This window comes from Pseudorca crassidens, chromosome 4, assembly GCF_039906515.1.
Source record: "Pseudorca crassidens isolate mPseCra1 chromosome 4, mPseCra1.hap1, whole genome shotgun sequence".
Taxonomy (NCBI): Eukaryota; Metazoa; Chordata; class Mammalia; order Artiodactyla; family Delphinidae; genus Pseudorca; species Pseudorca crassidens.
In genome coordinates this window covers 127068367-127083554 of record NC_090299.1, presented here as the reverse complement: position 1 = coordinate 127083554, position 15188 = coordinate 127068367, and positions in this window count along the sequence as shown.

Sequence of the window (15188 nt, the reverse complement as noted above, 5' to 3'; positions counted from 1 at the left end):
GTGATCATGGAACATTCTCCAGGATAGATCATATCGTGGGTCACAAATCAAGCCTCGGTAAATCTAAGAAAATTGAAATCATATCAAGTATCTTTTCTGACCACAACGCTATGAGACTAGACATCAGTTACAGGAAAAAATCTGTAAAAAATACAAATACGTGGAGGCTAAACAATACACCACTTAATAACCAAGAGATAACTGAAGAAATCAAAGAGGAAATTAAAAAATACCTAGAAACGAATGACAATGAAAACACGATGACCCAAAACCTATGAGATGCAGCAAAAGCAGTTCTAAGAGGGAAGTTTATAGCAATACAATCCTACCTCAAGAAACAAGAAACATCTCAAATAAGCAACCTAACCTTACACCTAAAGCTATTAGAGAAAGAAGAAAAAAAAACCCAAAGTTAGCAGAAAGAAAGAAATCATAAAGATTAGATCAGACATAAATGAAAAAGAAATGAAGGAAAAAATAGGAAAGATCAATAAAACTAAAAGCTGGTTCTTTGAGAAGATAAACAAAATTGATAAGCCATTAGCCAGCCTCATCAAGAAAAAAAGAAGTCTCAAATCAACAGAATAAGAAATGAAAAAGGAGAAGTAACAACTGACACTGCAGAAATACATGGGATCATGAGAGATTACTACAAGCAACTATATGTTAATAAAATAGACAACTTGGAAGACATGGACAAATTCTTAGAAAAGCACAACCTTCCAAGACTGAACCAGGAAGAAATAGAAAATATGAACAGACCAGTCACAAGCACTGAAATTGACTGTGATTAAAAATCTTCCATCTTTTGTTTAAAGCCCAGGGCAAGATGGCTTCACAGGTGAATTCTATCAAACATTCAGAGAAGAACTAACACCTATCCTCCTCAAACTCTTCCAAAATATAGCAGAGGGAGGAACACTCCCAAACTCATTCTACAAGGCCCCCATCACCCTGATACCAAAACCAGACAAAGGTGTCACAAAGAAAGAAAACTACAGATCAATTTCCCTGATGAACGTAGATGCAAAAATCCTCAACAACATACTAGCAAACAGAATCCAACAGCACATTAAAAGGATCATACACCATGATCAAGTGGAGTTTATCCCAGGGATGCAAGGATTCTTCAGTATACTCAAATCAATCAATGTGATACACCATATTAACAAATTGAAGGAGAAAAACTATATGATCACCTCAATAGATGCAGAGAAAGCTTTTGACAAAATGCAACACATTTATGATAAAAACCCTCTAGAAAGCAGGCATAGAGGGAACTTACCTCAACGTAATAAAGGCCATATATGACAAACCCACAGCTAACATCATTCTCGATGGTGAAAAACTGAAACCATTTCCACTAAGATCAGGACCAAGTCAAGGTTGCCCACTCTCACCACTATTATTCAACATAGTTTTGGAAGTTTTAGCCAAAGCAATCAGAGAAGAAATAAAAGGAATCTAAATAAGAAAAGAAGTAAAACTGTCACTATTTGCAGATGACATAATACTATACATAGAGAATCCTAATGATGCTACTAGAAAACTACTAGAGCTAATCAATGAATTTGGTAAAGTAGCAGATTACAAAATTAATGCACAGAAATATCTTACATTGCTATACACACGTGATGAAAAATCTGAAAGAGAAATTAAGGAAACACTCTCATTTACCATTGCAACAAAAAATTAAAATACCTAGGAATAAACCTACCTAAGGAGACAAAAGACCTCTATGTAGAAAACTGTAAAACACTGATGAAAGAAATTAAAAATGATACAAACAGATGGAGAGATATACCATGTTCTTAGATTGGAAGAATCAGCATTGTGAAAATGACTCTACTACCCAAAGCAATCTACGGATTCAACGCAATCCCTATCAAACTACCAATGGCATTTTTCATGGAACTAGAACAAAAAATTTCACAATTTGTATGGTAACACAAAAGACCCCAAATAGCCAAAGCAATCTTGAGAAAGAAGAATGGAGCTGGAGGAGTCAGGCTTCCTGACTTAGACTATACTACAAAGCTACAGTAATGAAGACAGTATGGTACAGGCACAAAAACAGAAATACAGATCAATGGAACAGGATAGAAAGTCCAGAGATGAACCCAAGCACATATGGTCACCTTGCTTTAAATAAAGGATGCAAGAATGTACAATGGAGAAAAGAAAGCCTCCTGAATAAGTGGTTCTGGGAAAACTGGACAGCTACATGTAAAAGAATGAAATTAGAACACTCCCTAACACTATACACAAAAATAAACTCAAAATGAATTAAAGACCTAAATTTAAGGTGGCCAGACACTGTAAAACTCTTAGAGGAAACCATAGGCAGAACACTCTATGACATAAATCACAGCAAGATCCTTTTGGACCCACCTCCTAGAGAAATGGAAATAAAAACAAAAATAAACAAATGGGATCTAATGAAACTAAAAGCTTTTGCATGGCAAAGGAAACCATAAACAAGATGAAAAGACAACCCTCAGAATGGGAGAAAATATTTGCAAATGAAGCAACTGACAAAGGATTAATCTCCAAAATTTACAAGCAGCTCATGCAGCTCAATATCAAAAAAAAACAAACAACCCAATCCAAAAATGGGCAGAAGACCTAAATAGACATTTCTCCAAAGAAGACATACAGATTGCTAACAAACACATGAATGGATGCTCAATATCACTAATCCTTAGAGAATTGAAAATCAATACTACAATGAGAAACCATCTCACACCAGTCAGAATGGCCACCATCAAAAACTCTACAAGCAATAAATGCTGGAGAGGGTGTGGAGAAGAGGGAACCCTCTTGCACTGTTGGTGGGAATGTAAATTGATACAGCCACTATGGAGAACAGTATGGAGGTTCCTTAAAAAACTAATACTAGAACTACCATACAACCCAGAAATCCCACTACTGGGCATATACCCTGAGAAAAGCGTAATTCAAAAAGAGTCATGTACCACAGTATTCATTGCAGCTCTATTTACAATAGCGAGGATATCAAAGCAACCTAAGTGTCCATCGACAGATGAATGGATAAAGAAGATGTGGCACATATATACAATGGAATATTACTCGGCCATAAAAAGAAACGAAATTGAGTCATTTGTAGTGAGGTGGATGGACGTAGAGTCTGTCATACAGAGTGAAGTAAGTGAGAAGGAGAAAAACAAATACCGTATGGTAACACATATATATGGATTCTAAAAAAAAAACCCAAAAGGTTATGAAGAACCTAGGGGCCAGACAGGAATAATGATGCAGATGTAGAGAATGGACTTGAGGTCATGGGGAAGGAGAAGGGTAAACTGGGACAAAGTGAGAGAGTTGCATGGACTAATATATACTACCAAATGTAAAATAGATAGCTAGTGGGAAGAGCCACATAGCACAGGGAGTTCAGCTCGGTGCTTTGTGACCATCTAGAGGGGTGGGATAGGGAGGGTGGGAGGGAGATACAAGAGGGAGGAGATATGGGGGTATATGTATATGTATAGCTTATTCACTTTGTTATAAAGCAGAAACTAACACACCATTTGAAAGCAATTATACTCCAATAAAGGTATTTAGAAAAAAACACCACAAAGAGCAAATAAAGTGGAAGGCAAAAATAGAAAGAAAAAACAAAAGCAACAAATACAAAACAGTAACAAATATGGTAGATATTCTTCCAGCCCTATCAATAATCACTTTGAACATCAATGGTCTCATTGCACCAAAAAAAAGACAGAGATTATCAGAGGGGATCAAAGAACAAGACCCAACTAGGAACTTCCCTGGTGGCCCAGTGGTTAAGACTTCACCTTCCAATGCAGGGGGTGTGGGTTCAATCCCTCATTGGAGAGGTAAGATACCACAGGCCTCATGGCCAAAAAACCAAAACATAAAACAGAAGCAATATTGTAACAAGTTCAATAAAGGCTTGGAAAAAAAAAAAAAAGACCTGACCATATGCTGTCTACAAGAAATCCACTTTAAATATAAAGACATATACTTTAAAATTAAATGGGTAGAGAAAGGCACTTCATGATGCCAGTAGCCAAAAGAAAGTAGTAGCTATATTAATTTTAGACTGAGTAGACTTCAGAGTAAGGAAATTATCAGGAATAAAAAGGGGCATTACATAATGCTAAATGGGTCAATTCTATGAGAAGACATAATTATCCTTAATGTGTATGTTTCTAACAACAGAGCATCAAACCATCGGGGCAAAAACTGATAGAACTACAAGTTGAAATAGATGAGTCCACTACTATAGTTGGAGTCTTCAATACCCCTCTATTAGAAATGGACCAATTCAGCAAGCAGAAAATCAGTAAACATACAGTTGAACTCAAAACACTGTCAATCAACTAGCCATAATTGACCTCTATAGACTACTTTATCCAACAACAGCAGAATACTGATTTTTTTTTCTGAAGCTCACATGGAACATTCACCAAGATAGACCACATCTGGGGCCATAAACACACCTTAACAAATGTAAGAGAATAGCAATCATAGAATGCCTGCTCTCAAACCACAGTGGAATTAAACTAGAAATCAATAGCAGAAAGATAACTGGAAAACCCATAAATATATGGAGATTAAACAACACACTTCTAAATAGCATAAGATAAATCTCAAGATAAAATAAATGTTTTAAACTAAATGAAAGTACAACACCAAATTTATGGTGTACAGCAAAAGCAGTGCTTAGAGGGGAAATTTATAACAGTAAATGCATGTATTAGAAAAGAAGAAAACTCTAAAATCAATAATTAAAGTTTCCACCTTAAGAAACTAGAAAAAGAAGAGAAAATTAAATCCAAAATAAGCAGAAGAAAATATATTAGAGCAGAAATTAATGAAACCTAAAACAGGAAATCAATATAGGAAAGCAACAAAATCAAAGACTTTGAAAAGACCAACAAAATGGATAAGCCTCCTTAGCTGATCTAAGAAAAAAGGAGAGGACACAAATTGTGTCAGAAATGAAAGAGGGACATCACTACAGATCCCATGGACATTAAAAGAATCATGAAGGAATAGTATGAACAACTCTATGCACACAAATTTGGTAACTTAGGTGAAATGGGCTAATGCCTACAAAGACACAAACTGCCAAAACACAAAGGAGAAGTAGACGATCTGAATAGACATAACTATTAAAGAATCTAATCAATAATTAATAACCTCTACAACAGAAAGCACCAGGCCCAGCTGGGTTCACTGGTGAATTCTACCAACATTTAAGGAAAAAATTGTACCATTTTCCTACATTTACCTTCAGAAGATTGAAGCTGAGGGAATACTTCCTAACTCATTCTATGAGGCCAGTATCACCTTAATACCAAAAACCAGACAAAAACATAAGAAAACCATGAACCAACGTCTTTCTTAAATATAGATGCAAAAATCCTTGACTAAATATTAGCAAATTGTAATCAGAAATGTACAAAAAGAATTATACACCATGATCAAGTGGGACATAATCAAGGTATGCAAGGCTCTTTCAATATTTGAAAATCAATTTATGTAACTCATCACATCAATAGATTAAAAAAGAAAACTGGGGCTTCCCTGGTGGCACGGTGGTTGAGAGTCCGCCTGCTGATGCAGGGGACACGGGTTTGTGCCCTGGTCTGGGAGGATCCCACATGCCGCGGAGCGGCTGGGCCCGTGAGCCATGGCTGCTGAGCCTGCACGTCCAGAGCCTGTGCTCCACAACGGGAAAGGCCACAACAGTGAGAGGCCCGCGTACCGAAAAAAAAAAAAAAGAAAGAAAGAAAACTTACATAGATTATATGAAAAAATGCAGAAAAAGCACGTGACAAAATCCAACACCCATTCATGATAAAACCTCTTAATAAACTAGAAATAGAGGGGAACTTCCTTAACTTGATAAAGATAGCTACAAAAACAACCTAATAGCCAACATGGTATTTAATGGGAGAAGCTTGAAGATTTTCTACTAAGATCAGGAACAAGGTAAGGATGTCCTCTCTCACCACTGCTTTTAAATGTCGTATTGGTAGTCCTAGATATAGCAACAAGTACATAAAAAGAAATAAAATGTATACAGATTGGGAAGGAATAAATGATACTTTGTTCACAGATGACATGATCATCTACAAAGAAAATCTGAACGAATCAATAAAAAATTTTCTGGAACTAAAGAGTGATTATAGCAAGATTGCAGGATACAAAGTTAATACATACAAGTCAATCACTTTCCTATACAACAACAATGAACAAGTAAAATTTGAAATTAAAAACTTAACACTATTTAAATTAGCACCCCCCCAAAATGTAATACTTAGTTATAAGTCTAACAAAATATGTACATGATCTGTATAAGGAAAACCAAAAACTCTGAAGAAAAATGTCAAAGAGGAACTACAAAATGGAGAGCTATCTCATGTTCATGGATAGGAAGACAATACTGTTAAGATATTAGTTCTTAACAATTTGATCTATAGATTCCATGTAATCCCAATAAAAATCCCAGCCAGTTATTTTGTGAATATCTACAAATGAATTCTAAAGTTTATATGGAGAGGCAAAAGTCCCAGAATAGGCAACACAATATTGAAGGAGAAGAATGAAGTTGGAGGACTGACACTACCAGACTTCAGACTTACTATAAAGCTAATCAAGACAGTATGTTATTGGCAAGAGAGACCAGAAATAGAATGATTTAATATAGTTCTCTGGTCTTTGACAAAGGAGCAAAGACAATACAATGCAGCAAAAACAGTACTTTCAACAAATGGTGCTGGAACATCTGGACATTCACATGCAAATAAATGAATTTTAACTTGGACTGTACACTTTTCACAAAAATTAACTCAAAGTAGTCTAAATGTAAAACAGAAAAGTATAAAACTTCTAGAAGATAACCTAGGAGGAAACCTAGATGACCTTGGGTATGGTGATGACATTTTAGGTCCAACACCAAAGGTATGATCCATGAAAGAAATCATTGATAAGCTGGATTTCATTAAAATTAAAAACATCTGCTCTACAAAAGACAATGTCAAGAGAATAAGACAAGCCACAAACTAGGATCAAATATTTGAAAAAGACCTATCTGATAAAGGACTGCTATCCAAAATATATAAAAGAATATTAAAACTCAACAATAAGAAAACAACACAATTTATAAATGGGCCCAAAGACCTTAACAGATATCTCACCAAAGAAGATATATAGATGGCAAATAAGCACATGAAAAGATGCTCTACATTGTATGTTATCAGGGAAATACAAATTAAGACAGTGAGATACCATTACATACCTATTAAAACAGCCAAAATCCAGAACACTGACATCAAGTGCTGGTGAGGATGTGGAGCAACAGTATCTCTCATTCATTGCTGGTGGGAATGCAAAATGGTCTAGCCACTTTAGAAGACAATTTGGCAATTTCTTACAAATCTGAACATACTCTTACCACGTTATCCATCAATCACAATGCTTGGTATTTACTCAAAGGATCTGAAAACTTACCTCTGCACAAAAGCCTGCACACAGATGTTTATAGCAGCTTTATTTATAATTGTAAAATCTTGGAAGCAACCAAGAAGTCCTTCAGTAGGTGAATGGATTAATAAATTGTGGTCCATCCAGACAATAGAATATTATTCAGCACTGAAAAGAAATGAGCTATCAGGCCATGAAAAGACATGGAGAACCATAAATGCATGTTACTGAGTGAAAGAAGCCAGTCTGAAAAGGCTGTATATACTGCAGGATTCCAAAGGTATGACATTCTGGAAAAGGAGAAACTATGGAGACAGTAAAAAGATCAGTGTTTGCCAGAGGTTGGGAGTGGAGGGGGAGAGATGAATAGGTGGAGCACAGAGGATTTTTAGGGCCGTGAAACTCATCAGTATGATACCATACTGGTGGATACAGGTCATTATACACTAGTCAAAACCCATAGCCTGCACAATACCAAGAGAGAGCTGTAATGTAAACTATGGACTTTGAGTAATAATAATGTGTCATGTAGGTGCATCAGTTATAACAAATGTATCACTCCAGTAGGGGAAGTTGATAATGAGGAGGCCATGCATGTGTGGGAGCTGAAGGTATATGGGAAATCTCTGTACTTTCTGCTCAAATTTGCTGTGAATCTAAACCTGCCCTAAAAAATAAAGCCTATTTTAAAAAGTATATATCTTGAGGAGAATAGGAAAATTATTTAGTAAGTTATTTTTAATTGAAGAAAAGATAATGGAAAAGTATCTTTAATTATACAGCCTCAGTGAATGGGAGAGATGGAAGGGAGCTTTTAGGTCTTCCAGTCCAAACTTCTATCCATTGAAAAGTGCTTCTATAATATTTTTGATCATCACATTTCTGTTTAAGCATTTCTTGAAGCAGGGAGTTCATTCTTTCATTTTCAGACAGAATATTCCCGAGCATAGACTTGTCCTAGAAAAAAAATAATCCCCACTCCAGTCTCTGACATCAACTAGCAGGATGAATTCTGGCAAGTCATTTAAACTCTCCAGTCCTCATATTCTTCATCGGTATGGTGAGGCAGTTAGTTCAGAGGCCACCAGTGTCCTACAATATCTTTAAAGGACTGTTTGAACTCCTATTCTCTGGGTTTCCTTTGGGGTAGGGATGTGGTGTAGCAGAGCAAGCATGGGTTTTGGAGTGAATGAACCTGGGTGTGACTATTGACTAATATTTTCTGGTTGGGTGGCCTTGGACAGATCACCTGATCTCTCAGTCTAACTTCTCATATTCTTAAATTAGAGATAACAATATCTACCTTGGAGAATTATTCTGAGTACTTATTGAAATAATGCTCTTAAAACACTTAGCATCATAATAGGCATGTGATAGGTGTTCAGCAAATGTTAATTCCTTCTTCCCTTCTCTCTATTTAAAACAGATGATATGTGAATTAAAATGGAGCAGAAGTCAATACTTATTAGATATAGGACAATTTTTAAAAATATAAATTTGTTGATTGGTATTAACTGGGTAAAATTTGTTCAGAGTTGTTTGGATAATTGTGCTTGAATCTAGAAAGACTAGATTATGTTGGAAATTTATTTCTCTTCTCTAGTTTACAATTATTGCAATATAGAATGTTAAAAATCATGTCATGGTACACAAACATATTTAACACTAACTGGTAATGTGGTGTAATTGTAATGTAAAGCCTTTCTTATGGTCTATTCAAACTATCCTTCTACATGAAACTGTTTCTCAAAACAGTCCTGGAGGAAAGAGATCCCAATTCATCTTTGTACACCCAGCACACAGCACAGTGTTAGGCATATATTGGGATCATTAAATATTCTAAGCTAGTAAGCATTAAATACAATTTATATCTTCAGAAACTTTAGAAGGAATGACTAATTACCATAGTGAACCCATTGACAGAACATATAAATTATTATTTCAGATCAGAAATTGGGGTTCAAAAAGATTAGTAGACTTGCCAAAGTTCAAAAACTGCATTCTTAACAAAATGAAACTGGTGACTCAGCAACCAACTGGACTACTCAGCTTTTTCTCTCCCTTCAAGGTCCTTGTAATTCAACATAGAACACTAAAACCAACACAAGGAGAATAAATGAACTCAAGTGTAGGCTAAATGGGGAAATAATACAGCTCTAGGTATACTATTAATAAGGAGACAAAACAAACAAAAATCAAAAATGCTCAGACATAGCAATAGAAGAAAGAAAATTACTTGAGGTTAATTAACATTTTACCAACTAAACTATTTAAAAAAATAGAGTGAGTTGAGTAAAAGAATGAAGAACCAACACTCAGGAACACATAAGAAAAGAAAGGAATATAGGGAAAAAGGGAGAGGAAAGAACTCACACTGCTTTCTGAGAAGCAAAAAAGTAGTATTATGGAGCAAAATATCAGGGCTAGTTTCATATCCCATGTAACTTACTGGAACTTCTCCTCCAGAGTTATGCAGCACTATACGGAGCATGGCATTCACCCAGAGATTCCAGACCTCTGAGATATGCTTTTGTACCCATGTCACATTTGTACATTGCTTGTCAAAATTCTTCCATAGGTTGGTGATGAATGAGAATCAAAGCTAAATATAAATAGCCATGTAATACTGCTCATTACATTAAAAAGGCATTTCAGCACAACATTCAAAACCAAAGGAAACTATGTTGGCAAAATTTTTAAAAAATGAACATCTGTAAAATAAAAAAATTTGGCTGCCTTGAAGAAAAATGGTAAAAATTAACTTTCTGTGAATTTCCATGAGACCAGGCTAAAAGAACTGTGTTCTTTGCGGATGCATTGCAAAATTAATTCCTTCATAAGCAGTCTTTAAATCCTCATTGAGAAAGAAATAAATTCCTAATTGTTGAAAAAGAGGAAATAAATGTGGGAAGTAGTAAGTTTGGGGGTAATTACTACTTTTTTATATTAAAAGATTTCAATATTATCCAGATGTTTGCACAGTTCCCCAGAGAAAACTGAAGGCAATTTCCTGCCAGGATGGAATAAATTATATGTTGTATATTTAACATTCATTCTGTCATTAAAAAAAAAAATCCCATAAGTTTTCAATAACAGTGAATCATTGTTAATTCTTGGAAGATAGGAAAAGCCACCTGGGGCCTTTTGTAGTTAATTTATTTCACACAGAAGACTCCATTCATGGCTTACCTGACTTCTCTGTAATGCCCTTTTGTGCCCCTTAGGGCAACTTTATCTTGATGGGACTTCCCTTCACCTAATCCAACCAGTCTACATGGACTGGTGTTGGATTCAGATGCTAACTGGAGCCCAACAGCAGAACACTTGGGTAAAATCAGAAGGAAAATGTAGTGACATACAAAGAGTGAAACTCAAATTTCATCCCATGAAGCCCTATTCTTTTTTTTTTTTTTAACATCTTTATTGGAGTATAATTGCTTTACAATGGTGTGTTAGTTTCTGCTTTATAACAAAGTGAATCAGTTATATATATACATATGTTCCCATATCTCTTCTCTCTTGCATCTCCCTCCCTCCCACCCTCCCTATCCCACCCCTCTAGGCAGTCACAAACCACCTAGCTGATGTCCCTTTGCTACGTGGCTGCTTCCTACTAGCTATACACTTTACGCTTGGTAGTGTATATATGTCCATGCCACTCTCTCACCTCGTCACAACCTACCCCTCCCCTCCCCATATCCTCAAGTCCATGAAGCCCTATTCTTTAAAGAATTTTAGAAAGTAACTTTATTTTGCAAGCTCGTCTTCATTCTGGTATTAAAACACTGCTTCCAACAATGTATATGGAATAGATCTAAAGGCCAACACATGACCCTTTTTCCCTCCACACCTCATTAGACTTTCATGAGGTGATAATAAGAGGGGAGAGTGTCCCACATTTTGAGGCAGGGTCAGTTCTTCAAAAGCCCTGTATGAGTAAGAATTAGAATTTGGATAAAAAGGTGAAATTAAATAAGCATGAGCTACATGTCTCTATAAAGAGGGCAAAATTCTCCCAGACTGATCACAGTTGTGATATATATGATACATTTACACCAAACGTTTCATGCCTTACTTGCTATAGTTTTGAACAATCTAGTCTCATAATTTATGTCATCTGATGTATATAATAATGTAATGAAATAGAAAAGATAATATTAAAACAAAGATAGTGTTAAGATAAATGTAAATCTGTGGAGTCAGTCTCAGGAAAGTGAAGGGACTTGCCTAAGCTCAGCTACCACCTGGTCTGGGACCTGGCATAGAGGTGTGTTGACTATTTAAAGGTTCCATACACAGTGGTGTTTTCTGCAATTCTCTACATGGTGCCTTGAACATAGTAATGTTTGACAAATATTTGTTGAAAAAGTGACGCAACTGGAGAGGCCTGGCTGATGTATGGAGAGTGGCCTTCTGTGAGGGGAGAACAGGTGGGTCAGGGTATGTGGGGGGTTGTGGAGATGGGGGTGAAGATAACAGTTATGAGCCATTTAACAACTGCATTTGTTAAGTTCTTACTATGAGTGAGGATTGGGTGTTTTTTGCTGCCTAACTAGTTATGATATTTAGTGCTTGTAATAGTGCTTGTAAGAAATAAGTATGTTACCTTCATTTTAAAGATGAGGAAGTGGGTGGCTCTGAGACTCTAGGACAGATATCTCCAACGTGAAGACCTAGGCTCTCTTTCATGAGTCGTAGGGTTTCCCTCAAAGAGATTTGCTTAAGCAGAATGATAGGAATTAAACGGGAGAATAGAGTGAGAAAATTACTAGAAATGCCAACATGCCCAAGAGATCTACTCTCCATTGAGTGCAATTTCTGCACCCCTCCAACCCCCGCAGTTACTAGCATACTCCCCTCCTGTCTCCTGCTTTGAAATTTGATGGGGATGCAGAAAGTGTAAGAAAGACAAGAATACAGGTGCACCCCGTTCACAAATGGGGGAAAAGGAAGAAAGCTGAAAATGACTGAGTCTTTCCTTATGTTAATAACAAAGTGAGAGGGATTAAAGGAAAGATTTCTGGGCTTTTAGCTGCTATTTGTTCACTTGACAGCTGTAAATGCTTAACCTCAGTTTCTGTCACCTTTAAAACAAATGGAAATAATATCCTTCACATTCATAAATAATATAAATACGGTATGACATTAGAAAAATTATTTATATTAATGACATTTTAAGAAATAATATTTCATGATTACACAGAATAAGCTCAGTGCCTTCAGATATGTAAACAACTGTACATGAAGTTGAAAAAAATGGAGTAAATGATGTGTAGAGCCAACTGAAGTCATAAAAGTATGAAATGTCTTAATCTATATTTGTGCTATCCTGTAAATTCTGGGAGGAGGTTTGCTCCTGGAAAAAAAAAAAAAAAAGCAAAACCAAAACATTCAGGGAGTTGCCTGATCTTGACCCACTTCACAAAATAGTACCTTCTAAATATAGTGCATTGAAGTTATACATTTTTCAGATTGAATAAAATTGTAGAATGGCTCCACCAGCATTTGACCCAACAAACCTAATTTCTCATGGAGTTTTCTTTTAATCCCTTCCAATCCCTCCCATTCTGCCTCTGGATGCTCACCTGCCTCTTCCTGTGATTCAGGGGATATAGTGTCGCCATGCAGCACAGGTAAATGGGGACCAAAATTCAGGGAATCGGACATGAGTAAAATGTGATGCCATACCAGAACAAACCCAATTGCAATATTGTTGAAATGTGAAGCTACTTTTTACATCTTTATGGAATCAAGCAATACACGGCATGGTACTAGTTTTTATTACTTCTTATTTCTGAATCCCAAGATATGAAACCATCAGTGCAATGTTAATTTATATGCTAACTTTGAAATAGACCCATAGAATATATTGATATTTATAGATTTTTAAAATTATTTTCTAAGAAACAATTCAATCAGAGGAGGAGGTATTAACATTTTATTCATTATTTCAGTGCTTTTTGCAGAAATATATGGTAGACTTGGTACTCTATGTTTGCTGTGTAGATTACAAAGCTAATTAACATTTTTACATAATCACAGATTGCATCAATGAATTTTAGTTACTCATTTATTCTATGGCTTCACTAAAATCAAAAGATATATATGAATGATTAAAGATATATAAAAATTATATCTTTAATTTAATTTTAATTTATTGAAAAAGAAAGTACATTGTAGGACCTAAATTTATATTGTCACTTAAGCTTCTATTTGTTATGTAAAACTACTTACTCACTATCTATGATGCCATAAAATCCCTGGGATGTTACTCATGTTAGGCATTGGATGTTGGTTTCATGTGACCAAATACTTTACAGGATGGAAACTCATATGTAGTTTCCTTGGTAGCCATTCTAATAGATTTCATGATTACTCATTCTGGCACTGTGTGGCTATAATAAGTAATTCCATGGGAATCCTAATGTAATGCAGTACCAATTAAAGTCCACTAAGCAGAAAAACATTCTGGCTGTGTCAGGATACAGAGGTTAGCTGTCCACCATGGGCTTAAAAAAAAGTGTGATGTAAAAATGCAGAGAAAGCACGTGTGTAGAAGGACTTAGAAAGACAAAAAGGACAGGTTTATCTTAAATCTCTTTTCAGAATTTTGATTACTTGATTTCCACATAGAAAATACTAGTGATAACAGCTACCATTTATTGACCACTTATGTGTCTAAGTGTTGTACATAATTATCTTATTGGATTTTAGGAAAAACCCTGAGACAAAGGTATTATAGCAATTATTTTACAGACAGGGAAATGATGCTCAGAGAAGTTAATCAGTTTGTCCACAATCCCACCCTTAGTGAGAGGCAGAGCTGACATTCAAAAAGCAGGCTTTCTGAATCTGAAGTCTTCCTCTGTCCCAAGCAGCTTTACTTCTATGAAGACCATGATTTCCTTGTGCATGTATAGTCCTCATTCAGAAAACCCTATGCTTCTAAATATGTTGGGGACATTTCTTCATGACTTTTGAACACTGGGTGGTAGAAAAACATGATTGCTCTGATTCAAAGGTAGTTAGAAGCACACAGGCCATTAGCCTTGAAAATAAGATCTTTTCCAATCAGGCAGAGAAAGAGCCCAACTCAGGAGTGTGATTTCCGAAGAACAAAAAGACCCTATGTCAAAAGAAATAGACATGTCTATCAAAGCTGAACAATCGCCCTACTGCATTTCTTTACTTTCTACAGAAAATTTGGTAGGGTTTTGGGGGAGAAGGGGTGAGGAGAGTAAGCTGGAGATTGACGATTGAGGAGGTGGGGAGTTGGAGAGATGGGACGAAATTCAAGACTTTAAGCTTCATGTATTACTTCTGAATCATTTGAGAAAATGAACCATGTTTCATTCTACTTCTCTAGCCTCTAACCCAGTGCCTAACATGTTGCTCTTATCCCATTATTTTTTGCTGAGTTGAATAAGAGAGATTTTCAGATCTTTTTATCAGAAAAGATTTAGGAAGAGAAAAAAAAGACAATCTGAAAATCCTAGTGCTTGTGTTAGGGATAAGAGTTAGCCAGTAGGACTTTCAGGATAGGGAGAGAATAAAAAGAGAGTGAAAGTATAGGATACAAAAAGCAGAATAATAAAATAATGGTATAATACAGAGCAAGAATTTGGAGTCAGGTAGAATCTGTCTCTTCCTCTGATAACCAGATAACCATGGAACCTTGTATAAATTATTTAATCTAGGTCTCATTTTTT